The sequence below is a fragment of the Topomyia yanbarensis genome, chromosome 2 (assembly GCF_030247195.1).
Source record: "Topomyia yanbarensis strain Yona2022 chromosome 2, ASM3024719v1, whole genome shotgun sequence".
Taxonomy (NCBI): Eukaryota; Metazoa; Arthropoda; class Insecta; order Diptera; family Culicidae; genus Topomyia; species Topomyia yanbarensis.
Genome location: NC_080671.1, coordinates 146,697,024 through 146,711,564, shown reverse-complemented (window position 1 = coordinate 146,711,564; position 14,541 = coordinate 146,697,024). Strand labels below are relative to the sequence as shown.

At 37.3% G+C, this 14,541-nt stretch overlaps 1 protein-coding gene across 13 annotated transcripts in view; it reads right to left on the bottom strand.

Annotated features, from left to right (window-relative positions):
- The window catches only part of LOC131681656 (ubiquitin-conjugating enzyme E2Q-like protein 1), a 205,060-nt gene that overhangs the window by 13,280 nt on the left and 177,239 nt on the right, over positions 1-14,541 (bottom strand). The window lies entirely within an intron of this gene.

Sequence of the window (14,541 nt, the reverse complement as noted above, 5' to 3'; positions counted from 1 at the left end):
TGGACCACTCCCTACACACTCAATTCGGCTCGGCAATTTCCCAGCAGCTGTGTGGTCAGCAAATTTAGAAACTGATATCTCAGTAAAGTCGAATTTGTTTGCTGATTTTCAGTGAAGTATTTTCAGAGTCTCAGCTATCAAATGTCAAAATTGATTACTGAGATCCCAGCTGTTGAGATTTCTGCAAAAGATGCGAAAATAAACTGAGATTCGGCAGAAAAAAATTAAAAGTGTAGTAACAATTGGGGGTTTGTAGTAGTTATTATTCAATTGTTACTTGGGTTGTGCATATTCTGTACCGAAAACAAGTGAAGATATGTTCTGGTTTTACCTGCCCACGTAGCTTAGTACAGCGCAATCTGAACATCTGCGAGACTGTTGACGTTCCAAAATTAGTACCCAAGGGCAAAGATTTCGACAAACTTTTCTTCGTATGGTTCCAAGCTGGAGTCGGCATGCAGCTTAAAAACCGTATCACTGTTAAAGTCTACATGGCAGAAGGGGCTCTTCTTCGACGAGTTTGACTTCCCCAGTAGATCGACTTTTCGGTTTCAATTGTCACAACTAGGATGAATTACCCTGGATAGCGTAGTCGCTTCCTGTTGGTCACCTAATACTAGTCCGACTATCAACTCTGCATTCACACCAAAAGCTCCGTTCATGGTCCGAAAACTAACAACTTACATAATCAAACTAAACGTTTAGTCACGGCGTATTATCAGAACGTCCGAGGCTTGCGCACCAAAGCAAACGGCACTTTTTTGCGGCACTTTCGGCTACTGATTATGACGTTGTGGTGCTAACAGAAGCTTGGCTCATCGACAATCTACTTAACACCGAGCTGACCGATGAATTCGTAATATATCGATGCGATCGAAATTGTTTTACAAGCGGCATAATGGTGGTGGTAGTGTTTAAGGAAGCCGATCACGTTTGAGTATGAAGTGAGGGCTACTCTCTAGTTGAACGAGTTTCATTCATCACTGCTAAAGCCTATCATTAAACGAAACACCCAAGATGTCTGAAAGCAATGTGCATCTGCCTGGTACGCAGTATACAATAATATGGAGTTATTGTTTGGACTCCGTAGCACACCTTAATCGCATAGAATGGACGAAGAAGAGTTTCGTCTGGTATGCGCTTCGACGAATTACCTATTTACATGGAAAAAATCCGTTCATAAATTCATGAACAAAAGGTTTTGTGAACTGAAATACTTATGAAAACTGTGACCAAGTTCCTGAAATTATGAATAATAAACTTCGTATTCATGAAACTATTTGTGTTTTCAAAAAACTAGTTCGCCCGTTACATTAGAGTGTTTGGTTGGGTTACTGTTGTTGTTCCCTGATATGTTTAGTTTTTGTTGTAATTCTTGTTTACGATTTGGGAATACGCAGCCGACAGTTAAACATTGTTATTAATTTCAATAGCTTATACGATTCTTTCATGTTATCGTAATAAGTCACGATTTTTGATATTTTTCTCACTAGTTGCGTGATTTGTGTTCATGATTTCAGGATCTTAGTTACGATTTTCGTAATTTCTGTTCATGTTATCGTGATTTCATTTGTTTTGATATTTTATTTTAGAGCTCACTTTCGAAGATTAATGTAACTAATGTTCATGATATCAGCAGTTTTATCATGGTATTCGTAAATTCTCTTCACCTTATCGTGGTCTATTATTTTTTGGTTACTATCGGTTTTCTTACTCAGAGTAACGTGACAATATGAACTGGATCATAAAAATGTAACTGATTCGCGATATCTTGTTCTGTGACCTATTTGGGGTTCGCAGCGTAGTTTTCGTTTTCTGTCCGGACATCATAATTTACCCTTTTAAATGAATAACGATGTTCCCAATAGTGTGCTACTGGTCGTACCTATTACTGGTCGCTAGCATCTGGACATTTCATGAAAAAGTGCATGGAACAAAAATGATTCCACGGATAATACTCCAAATTTTGTGAGAGTTCAAGTAAAATTTTGATTACCATGTGGCATGAAATTGTAAATGATTAGGGATATCATCTAAATATCACCAGCGCGCAAAATAGATTGTAAATCATGTACTAGGAATCATGAACCGTTTCACGAAAACATGAATATTTTATGATTTCGTGCACTATTTCACGAAAACTAATGGTAAGTTGTGACTATTGTACTAGATATCATGAACCAGTTCATAATTACATGAATAATATTTCATGTTTTCGTGAACTATTTCAATAGCACGGATATTGGATTGGACCAGTTCACAAATACATGAATAATATTTGATGATATTGTGAACCATTTCGCAAGCACGGATATTGGGTCGTAGGTAAAATATTAGAGATAATGAATTAGTTCAAGGGATTGAATGGATTCACGAATAAAATTGCGAATTTCATGAAATATTTGACGAGAACTTATCCAGAATGTTTTGATTTTGTGAATTAATGTTTCTATATCTATGAAAAACAAGATGAATGAACCTTTGGTTTTATAAATAATGTTCATAAAGTTGTGAACTAGTTCGTGTACTGTAAACTGAATTAGAAATAACTTGGCCGAAACCGTGATTGAGGTTTACAAAACAAAAACAAATATTCCCACCAATGAAAGCATTATGCGGGCGTCACTGATGCGAAATTTAACATAATTATAAAACACATGATTATTGTTCATTGTCTATTTTCATAACGTAAAAACGTGATTGTTCCAGAATTCGTGGCACTTTATTCATGATTTTGGGAACAATTTTTTCCGTATAGTGGGGCATACAGACGATCATTGTTGTAACTAAATGCCAAGCAGTTCCGCCAAAGGACACCCAATACGAGTTGAAATAGGCACACAACTTAGTCCCGTCCAGTGCGACTACCATTCAAAATCTTGGCTAACTGGAACGAGGGGTCCTTGAAACAGCAGACCCCGTGCTTCAGTCGATTATCGCACAACGAACTCGATTCGAAGGTCACACCGTCGATCTCAAGTGTGTGGTCGGGCATGTAGACGGTAGTCAATTATAAAAGACTTGTCGTCTGTAATGTCATTTGGTTGCTTTAGACCGAATATTACGCTTCTGAGCTTAGCTGGGCGAACTTTAAAAATTTCAGTCACAGTCAGTAAAGTCACGGATGAATGTTTCTGCGACAGTGTTTTCGGAAACTTAAGAAGAGACTTGTAAAAACCTTGATCAGCAATAGATCATAAAAGTACCGTTGTTTCATTCGCATGTGCAAAAAGGGTAATATCTGGGACATTTCGATTATAGAGGTTTTAAACCGTAAGGTCATTCGCCTCTTCGGGTTAGAAAAATCTCTTATGAAAAATTTCTAACCCTATGTGTGGGGTCGGGACCCGAACGCAGGTGCGCTGCGTACAAGGCAATCGATTTACCAACTGCGCTACGCCCACACCAGGTGTGAAATATTTTTCAATATTAAGAGCCATAGTACTCAAGGAAGAGCAAGGAGTTGAAGGAAGAAAGTTTAAAGAAGCGTGAAGTAGGGTCATATGAGCAAGCTTAGAGTTTCCCGGCGACTTAACTGTTTGTCTTCTGCAACGCAGGGGTTAGGATCTTTTGGCATTTAATGCGAAACACCTGAGTCTGCGGTATGTCCGGACAAGCGTAAAGTCACTTCATGACTTATGCTGTCGGACCGACTCCTTATTATACTGGTTTTGATATACACTAAGGTTTTTTTACACGGTTTTTTTTGCACGGTTTTTTACACGGCTTTTTTACACGGTTTTCGCAATCAGCACGGTTTTTTTTGCACGGTTTTCGCAATTAACACGGTTTTTCGCAAAAATATTCTAAGTCCCTTTAAAGGCAAAAGACTTAGACGATTTCTCAACAAGTTTTTTGCACGGATTTCGCAAAAATGTTCTAAGTCCTTTAAAGGCAAAAGACTTAGACGATTTTTGATCAAGTTTTTTTTTGCGAATTTTGCAATTAACACGGTTATTCGCAGTCCTATTGAAGGCAAATGACTTAGACGATTTTTAATCAAGTTTTTTGAGCGGATTTTGCTTTTATTCAAAGACTAAAGATTTTTGAAAAAGTGGAAAAGAGTTCCTTCTAGCACGTCAACAATTTGGTTGCTTTTGGAACAGTATTAACGAGTAGACGCCGTGTCTGAAAAACAAGATGGCGACTTCCGGTTCAATGAAATTCTCTAAAACCCCATCAACATGGATGTTTTTGGAACGGGATTGATGAGTGGACGTCAGATATAGATGTTTAAGGCTATTTTGAAAACCAAGATGGCGGCTTCCGGTTCAAAGAATTTCTCTAAACCCCATCAACATGGGATGAGTGGACGATTGATTCATTTGAGTCATTTGATTCATTTGATTCATTTGATTCATTTGATTCATTTGATTCATTTGATTCATTTGATTCATTTGATTCATTTGATTCATTTGATTCATTTGATTCATTTGATTCATTTGATTCATTTGATTCATTTGATTTATTTGATTCATTTGATTCATTTGATTCATTTGATTCATTTGATTCATTTGATTCATTTGATTCATTTGATTCATTTGATTCATTTGATTCATTTGATTCATTTGATTCATTTGATTCATTTGATTCATTTGATTCCTTTGATACCTTTGATTCATTTGATTCATTTGATTCATTTGATTCATTTGATTCATTTGATTCATTTGATTCATTTGATTCATTTGATTCATTTGATTCATTTGATTCATTTGATTCCTTTGATTCCTTTGATTCATTTGATTCATTTGATTCGTTTGATTCATTTGATTCATTTCATGATAATTTATTTTATTCAATTTGTTAGTTTGAGTCAATTTAATTTATTCTATTAGTTTTATAGCTATTTTTAAATATTGCCTAATTTTCCATTTAATGAGCTAATCTAATTTGATTTATGTATTTAATTAATTTTATTTATATTAATCTTTCTATTCATTTTATGAATTCGAAAGCCTTTTTTTCGTTTTTCGCTTTTTTTATTTTGTTCGTTTTATTGATTTTTGATAGTTTATTCAGTTTATTCGAGGTTTTATTCGTGCAGACAAGAAACTGTTGTGTGCCTACTTTGCGTAAATTCTGCAAACTAATAAATGCTCCAACAGTGATATGCGTAAGAAATGTCTCATCTCACTGCTAGGTGGATTAAGTTGGTTTTTCTTTTCTAAGCGCTGTTGGAACGGTTCCAGTGGTGGTGGTTTGCGTAATAACTTTCGCCATTATCAAATATTTGTTACGTTTTGCTTGAATTTCTTTAGTGTTTATGCTTAAAAGTAAGATATCAGTCATAATTTAGACCCAAGAATTTGACTTAATCAGACCGAGCTAAATCCAATCCATTAGAATTGATAAAATAATTATTATTTGGTTTAAGAAGCAATGGTTTACGGGCCAGACATCGCTCTAATCCCATTTCGAAAATTCTCATAGGTTTTTTTAATTATTATCCACAAAATCGGAAATCGTCATCTTTGGTTTCAAAATGCCATCTGACTTCGATCTCTGGTGTCTACGTGCCAATCCCGTTCCGAAAGCACTAATATTGACTGAATTATTGAGAATTCCGCTGAACCTGAAGTCGCCATCTTGATTTTCAAAAGTAATCTCCAAGACCAGTCGTTATCCCTCAATCTGTAAATTTCTAAGTAAAAACTTTCAAAAGAATATAGATTGTTCCGCCAAAACCGTGTTTATTGCGCATTTGGTAGTTGCATTAACACTGTTTTTTTACACGGAGTTCGCAAGTATCGCGGTGATTTGCACTTTTTATACGGTATGTATCACCCGTGTAAAAAAAACCTAGTGTATATGTATTTTCGGTAAGTTGAAATCTTGGATCTTAAAATGGCTTCAGATGTAGACATCTGAAAACTGCTTAGTCATCCGGTTCCAAAACATTCCATATTGTCTGAGCTATATAAAATTTTCCTAAGCCGGAAGTAGTCATCATGTATTACAAAATATCTTCGGGCATTGATCTCTATTATACACTCATCAAGCCCGTTCCGACAATACCCATATTGATTGGGTTTTAGAGAATTTCACTTAACCGAAAGGTGCCATCTTAGTTTTCAAAATGATGTCAGGCATCGAGATTTGGCGTCTAGGCGTTAATCCTGTTCTGAAAACACCCATATCCTTGAAGTGCCGACTTCAATCTTCAAGATTCGTCTACATTGTTCAACAATCTTCTAAGTTTTTTTTGTACATATTTAAAAAGACTTAGAATGAATGCAGAAACCGTGGTATGTAATTGCGAAATCCGTGCAAACAAAATTCAAAAATCGTTCAAAGTCTTTTGCATTGAATGTAACGCAGTATTTTTTACACGGTTTTTGAAATTAACGCGTTTTTTGCACGGATTCCGGAATTACCGCGGTTTTTTTACACGGTTTTCGGAATTAACACGGGTTTTTTTTACACGGATTCCGCAATTAACGCGGTTTTTTTACACGGATTCCGGAATTAACGCGGTTTTTTTACACGGTTTTCGGAATTTAAAAACGGGTTTTTCACACGGTTTTCGAAATTAGCACGGTTTTTTACACGGATTTCGCAATTAACGCGGTTTTTTTTACGCGGTTTTTTTTACACGGCTCGTATCCCCCGTGTAAAAAAAACCTTAGTGTACAGTCTCCTGAATAGATGCTTCCTCCATCGCCTTCAAACATCTAGCGTCAACTGATTTCACGAATATACAGTTCAGGATTTGTGGCAAGTATTTATACGAAATGAGTGACAGTCAAACACGGTCGAATCTTTTGAAAACCGGGTTTTTCGGGACTTTTAGAAATGTTTAACCAACGGAAATAAATATAACGGTTGGTGAAGGAAAAATATTCAAAAAAATTCTTTTAATTGTTATTTGATTGAGATGGGCGGAATTCTCCAATAAATTATTTGCCCAGTAAATCGATCTGCATTAAAGCATAAGAGTTCTATATTAAGAAACAGAGAGCCGAGAAATACGCTATTCAAGATTTACATTTTTGTTTTACCTTATGGAAGCTTGGGTATTATTCTTGATATTTTCTAAACAAACCAGGTAGTCTCATTTGTGTATTGTGAACTACAGGTGATTCAGAATACCGGACACCGGGAGACGAAGTCGAAACGCAAATACCTGGACTAACTATAGTTAGGTTTTGTGCCCATCATCCATAAAGACGGTTTAAAACCAATTTTCTCCTTTGGGAGTGATATAGCATTTGTTAGCATTCGCCTGAGTAGCTCAAAACAAGGTTCGATTTCAGTAGGTCTCATCAGCAATCAGAACCTCTTCACTTACGGGACATCGTTTGGTAGAAGTCGTTTAGTGTGTTCCAATTTTGGACTTAGCGTCAGTCCGGTGCTATGGTTCTGAAAAGACGAAGTTGAAACGCAAACATCTGGACTAATTAACTCATTTTTAGCAAAAATCCATGTGGGACTCTTATGCTTTAATGGGCAGTGTAATTCTCCCGGCAAACAGCCTTAAGAGCTGTTGTCGATAGTCTATTAATATTGACAAGCCTTTTACGGTCACTACCCAACAAACAAGCTGGATAAAGGAAAGAAGAGATATTGTTCAGCTTATTCCCTCGGCTTGAAAAAAATGATTCAAGAAAATACTAAATTTTTAAGCATTTTTTTTATAATTGTCGGATACTCTTTGAACCGTGCCGTTTTTTTTTCGATTATATCAACTAAAAGGTGTGCGTTTGTGGTGAATGTTGCATCTAATTTACCGTGAAAACGGTTGTGTCATTATAGAAATCACAATTCCCTGCAAACATAATGATATATTCACCGCAGTAAATAATTCGAACAGGTACCGCATCAAAAGGCGTGAAAATCATCACTTGTTTTCATTTTACGGCTATCAGTCTCCAGGGACGGAAAGAGCACTTTAAGATGCTGTCGCTTTTTCCGGTTAATGTGACTCAGTGGGTATGTCCTTGGGATTGGCATTGTATTGCGCACACATCACAAAGCTACAGAGGACACCGTTATTCTATGGCGGCGGCATTCGCGGCCAGAAACGACGACGACTCACAGCGGCTAAAGCGGAACAAGCGCAACAATTTCACTCCATAGCCTTTTGTAAACCGTTTGCTCCCTTTTCTGGAATGCCTTCGGTCGTTGAAAAGAGGGCAATTTTGTCGTGATATTCTTCTTTTTACTTTTCAAGTAGAATGTTATCATTTTGTGTACGTTGTTCGAGTTTGGCAGGAGAAATTCTTCAAATTGTAGAAATTGGAAAGACGATATAATAATATTTAAAATCGTAACTAAATTTCATCCCATTTCTCTAGGTGGATCGTTCGCTGTTCACCAGATGAGAAAATGCTAGTGCAAACATCTTGCCCTTGCCATCTATACAGCTGCCATCATTCTTCGGTCTACTATTTCATTCCGCAAAGTTCAGGACTCAGATTGCACGAGCCGGCTCGTATAGCAGCAAAGTTTGCTTCCACCGGCATTCTGCCTTCAGTTGCCAGTGCACCAAGTGTGTACCGTAGGACTCGAGTTGGTGGTGTACTTTGCACTTTCCTGTGCTGTTGCCTGCCTGGCTCGATGCCACCCCAGTCTCAGTGGCTTAGTCCAGAAGGAAGTGTGCCCTATGCCACGAGGGAAATGTTGTACATCCTATTATTTTGAGAAGAAACAGTCCGATTCGGTTAGCCTCGATTTCACTGCCGGAAGGGAACACTTTGCTGCGTAAAAACTTTACTTTTACCTTTTGAGTGTTTTTCTAGGTCAGCCGTTCGCTATCAATAAGTCCACATAGGAAGGAAGTTTGGCTTGGCGGGCGTGGTGAGTTTTGTTGACTTTCGTTTGTTGATTGTTATAAGTTAACTAAATGTTGCTGCTGATCATCAATCGACCTTTTTGAATGGGTTTTCTTCAATATGGAGTTTGTTATTTTCTGGGTTTATAGACGGGATATTTAAAAAAATGACTCTAACCAATGTTAAAGACATGACCATATCACATGTTATTGTACTTTGCACATCACATCGTAATGCTTCTATAGTAGTGTTTTTCATGATAGTAATGGAGACACGTTATACTTCATAGGTGACAAAGTACCATGTATCTCCATCAAGCAAATAAACAAGTTCATTGCATTTGTCTCACAAATATGAGTCTATGTGATTAGAACACAACAATCAACAGCTGCTCTGGTTTAGTAATGTGCTGATCTTCGACGCTAATGCGTCTAAAAACTATAAATTTATTTAAATTGTGATCATAAAGCTGGCAAATAATTGTTTTCGAGTGTTATGTTGGGTATTCTGTGACACAGTGTCCAGAAAAAAAAATATGAAGCCTAGCTGAACCGAAATTTCATAAAATTTGATTTTTGTTTCGGAGTTATCTCATCAGTAACTAGCATCAACTTGAGGACAATTAGCCAATACATCCAAACTACCACACAATTGACGTCAGTTAGATACTAAATCCAAACAGCTCAACCAACATATAAGCCATAAAACATGAAAATCACAAGAACAGGACATGCTTCGTAAAACCAGCTTCCGATATTCATATTATATTATATAAATCGGATATAAACTTCATGCGAAGAATCAAACTGGGACTCTTTGGGGCCGGAAGAATCCGGCTCTAACAACCGGCACTGAGACCGGAAACAATATATCCGGTTCTTACAAAGTCGTTTGCATTAACCCTCAAAAAGGCAAGGGGTTTCAGAGGCCCGGCTAGTTACAGTTCTCTAGTTGCAATGCACTTGTAATTTGTAATAAAAATGATGAGCGTTTTCGGGCTCTCGATTCTCTCACTGATAACACGACAAAAAGATGCTTTTGATTTAATTGTGTCTTAGGAGCGATGCTTCTTAAACCCACAATTTTAGCTTGCCTTTTTGAGAGTTAACTGACTTTTTATCTTGAATCTAACAATATATGGATTTTCCAGCGAACGAATGATTTATCTTTAAACGGTTTTTATACTGGATGCTCTTTCTTCTCAACATCTTCGGTTAGGAATATTTTGAGAGCCTCCTATTATGAAGGGTCTCTTGTTAGGAATTAATGGTCATTAGGTATAAAGAGGTTAAATATAATATATGTTGAGCATAATGGACAATAGTCATTATGGACGTTAGGCATAAACCATCACACTGAAGTCTAGCTAAAAGAAACTCATGTTTCAATTGCGATGGCGTCGGGTGGTTCCAAGAACGTAGGGAAATGGCTAATACAGTTATCATGAAAAAAAAACAATTTTGAGTGGTATTCCATATAAAATGTACCATAACTTGAAAACTATTAAAGCTAGGCATATGCTTTCTTCAACGATTTCTTCTATAGTAACAACTTTGTCGAAGACACAAATTTTCTATCCTAATAAGTTCAGAAAACAAACTTCGTATATCACTTATAGGTGAATTAATCACTGAACGATGTATTGCTGTATATGCACTTCTCCGAACAAACTGTACTTCTAAAGTTAACGATTAATTTTGAGCACGAAAACGACGTTTTAAATAGAGGTGTGCGCCACCGTGCCACGCCGACGCGAACTATTTTTTCACGCTGCCTATTTCAGAAAAACTAGTCAGATCTACGGCGCCGACCATTTTTAAACTCGCGTCGATTCTGTATTTGACTTAAATGTGTACTGAATGTAAGAACTCAGATATGTTCTTTGGGAAACGATCACCTTACTTTTGTGTGATACTTTTAATTCCAAGTCTATGATATGCAAACAAGGTGCTTCCAAACAGAATGGCATTTCCGTTCCTAGTCTGGACAAGCGAAACTCAGCTGAATAGGTCGGTAAACGGTGTGTGTTGAGAGGCGAAGCAATATGTGCTTCGAATATCGTACAGTTTTTCGGATCGTTTCTCGTGTTTGACAAGAAATCCGATTTTAATTGTTCTATGCTAAGACAAGACAAGACAACTCTTAATGCGATTGTGAGCCAGGGCCTTGAAAGTCAACTCACGTTACATCATGTCTTCGATGTTGATTGTTGCTGAACACCCAAAACGGAAACTTCATGCATAAAATGATCAACCAGATTAGGCGGTGTACGCGATGATAGGTCATGTAGCCTTACTTCTACATTGTCATTTCTCATGTACACAGGAACCTTGATTTTTACGCTGTCACTTTCAACAACGTGTTTTAGATTGTTCTGCAAAACGAATCTTACTGCTTGGCCTAACGTGTTAAATGATATCAGTACTGCATTGCGCAGGTGATGGGACTGAAGAAAGGCGACTTCCGTTAGTCTAAGCTCCATTTTCAGAAAATATTCCACTTCACGAAAACTCCGTCATATAGAATAAGATTCATATAAATTTTCTTAAATATAGTTAATTCGCGGTTGAAAATCACTGTAGTAGCTTCTACTTCCCGATTTAATACCCACTGTATTACGCCACCGCGACACCATAAAATATGGCGAACGGCGTCACGGCGAAACACCTCCGCCGTCGGTTAAGGACATGCTGAATAGAGTCACAAGGTGGCAGCTAAAATGGTTGCCGTCGTTTCCGCTTCTTCTTTTTATTACATCGTCAAAATCAAAACATTGCATTGGCGCGCAAGCCAAAATCGTTTGTAACTTAAATGTTTTATCTCAGATTGCTTAGAAATTGTATCACTGTATGTAAGCATGTTAGCACATGCAGATGAATAGATTCTCTTCAGGGAATTTTGATTCGTTTGAGAAATTTGTACCTTTTTATTTTTCAAAACAAATGAAACACGTGGTACAAAAATCAGTCAGCTGATTGCTGATCGATACGCTTGTGTGCGTGCCATCTCCTATCGGTGTAGTACGTTCTAGTCGCACACAGATGCTGAACGTAAGCCGAACATACCCGAACATAACTGCTTTTTTCGTTTGCGAATTTTACGCATTCTCTGTGCAACCTTAAAGTCGCACCAACGCTGCGATTATCGATGTTATTTTTCATCGGCATACACCTCTATTTAAATCACTGTGCACTGCAAGAAAAGTACCTACCTTGATCAAAGCAAATTTCTCGTGTTCGTTTACCTCAACAGCTTTAACTCTAAACACGCTAGAAAAAGGTTGGGCATGAAAGAGTTAAAAGAGTCTTCAGATATTTGATGACTAGGTAAAAAAATCTAACAAATTGCGGTTTGGAACCAGGTCTCTAGTAACAGATTTTACAACAATAGATCTAAGTACTGGTCGCAGTGGTTCGTCTCCTACAAAACAAAAACAATTCATATAGTTCGTAACAATATCGCGTTAAACAACACCGGTTCGATCGAATAACCTTGAAAAAATCACTCGGGATCATCTCATCACAATTGTTCGAAACATTTTATTGGAAAAGTGGTGGGCGTTATCGGATTTCCATCAAACAGCAGCGCCAGCGCCAATGCGTAAGACAGATGGTCCTTCAATGAATTCGATTCGGCACAGCAGCGCAATATTGTTCGTCCTTTACGTGGGATGGTGACTATGAAAACCGATAGGCACCGAATATGACATCTTCGTGCTTGACAACATAAATCGTGAACGTCAAAAGTCAGCCGTTTGGAGCCATCGGATACCAGCCAGCCCATCACCCGTTCGCAAAACCTACTTCACTATGGCCAATGGAAATATATTTGGTACACACCAGCCCAGTTTGGCCTAGTTGAAAATTGCCGAGAAAAAATTTATGCGTGAAAACGCTCGGTGCTGTTTCTGTAGCGAGCTGGGTGGCGTGGGAGGCGAATTCGACAGCTTATGATAAATCGAACGGTGACTTCACAGGCAAGGGAACTGTGAATGCAAGGAGAAACGTTGAACGCGCTTTGAATGATTTCTTTTCAATGGAACTGTTATTCCAAAATAGAATTGGAAATGCGCGGAAAAAGTTTTGAAATTGAAAGAGGCCAAAAGTTGCCAGTAGATGGTATGTACCAAATGACCTTGGTTCCAGATGTCATCAACAGTGCGAAATTTCGTTCTTAAACAAATAGTGTCCCGGTTCATTTTGTTTGAACCAACAATGTATGATAAAAAGTTATATGGGTAATGTCACGAACATATCTGGAGTAAAGTATATTTCATGTTGGACTGTTATTCGAATAAAATGTAACGGATTTTTTAAGAATTGTATGTGAAAATCGCAATATTTTCAAGTGACTTGTGACTGATTAGAAATTTAACACAAGAAGTATTCTCCGCGTGTAAGTCTGAGCACTCTTTGTCCCACCACGTTTTTGGATGTTCGCTCCGCACAGTGGCACGACGAGTGACAAAACCCCAAAAATCAATGTCTTGTAATTCTTTCGTAAATATTTATTTTATTTTTCTATCAGTTTGAATAAAGGTATCTTAAAATTTTACTATAATCTGATAAAAATGAGTTATTAACATGTCGTTGAAGCAAGTGATGTCGAGGATTTCTGTTCAATTCAATTCATTATAATTTTGAGTACCTTAGAGTTTCTAATGGAGATATCTCAAGAACTACATAGCCGATTGGAGCAATTTTAAGTTTATTGAAAAGAAGAATGAATATGCTAAATTATAGATGGGAGATTTTTGTGTAAAACTGATTTACGTTTGTTCCGCATCAAAAAAGTTTCATATCATATCAGTAATTTATCTTTATACGTCTTCCAATTTTTGAGATGGTCTCCCATGGGTCACTTATCATGAATCTGACTCAAAATTTAGTGTAGTTTCACGATACATAGGGCTCATCTTGCGCATTTTTGCGCCGAAGTTGGTATATCAATGTTTTTGAAAATACCCATATGGAGATGCCCTGTAGCTCATAAATCTCCTTACAGATTAATTGCCTAAACAACATCATATTACTGAAAAATTAGTGATTTTTACTAGTTTTGTCAACCATTTCTGCTATCCGATGAGCTTGGCTACTATGATTAATGTTTATATTAACCCTTTAACGACCAACGCATTCAAATGGGTTTATTTAAAAGTAGTCGAAAAAATGAAATATGGAATATCAAAACTGATAGCAGAAATGGATTTAGCGACCCAAAATTAGTTAAAACCCCAAGTTTTAGCCACATACACCAATTTTTATAATTTTGTCACAACTTTGTATGAACAGGTGCCACTGTGCGCCGTAAGCCGCAATATCGCAAAGTGGTTGTTGGCCTTTAAGGCGAATTTGGGTGGAAGCAATGCAAAATAATTCTAGTTTGGCAAGCGATAACTCCAATTACTGGCGTCGGGGGGAGGTCGATCCTATTGAAAGAATAGCACTTTTTGATCCCCAAAAACACTTCTTGGTAGGGAGTATCTCGATCCACGCGATTAAAAATAAAATCGTGGAAGTTATAGGAAGGTTTATATCGGAAGTTAACCAAGTTTCACATAATGCAAATGCATCGCATCTCAAGCTATTTATTGAATATTTGAAGGAATCGATTTTCGGGAGGATACTACTGCAATCCCATTGAAGAACAGTGATAAAACTCGTGATCTCGTTCGATGAGTTAACCATCGAATCATTGGAAGAGGAGCCACGTCCTTACTGTAGGCAGAAAAGCTAACTACAGACATTTAATAGGATCGGTAATATTGAAT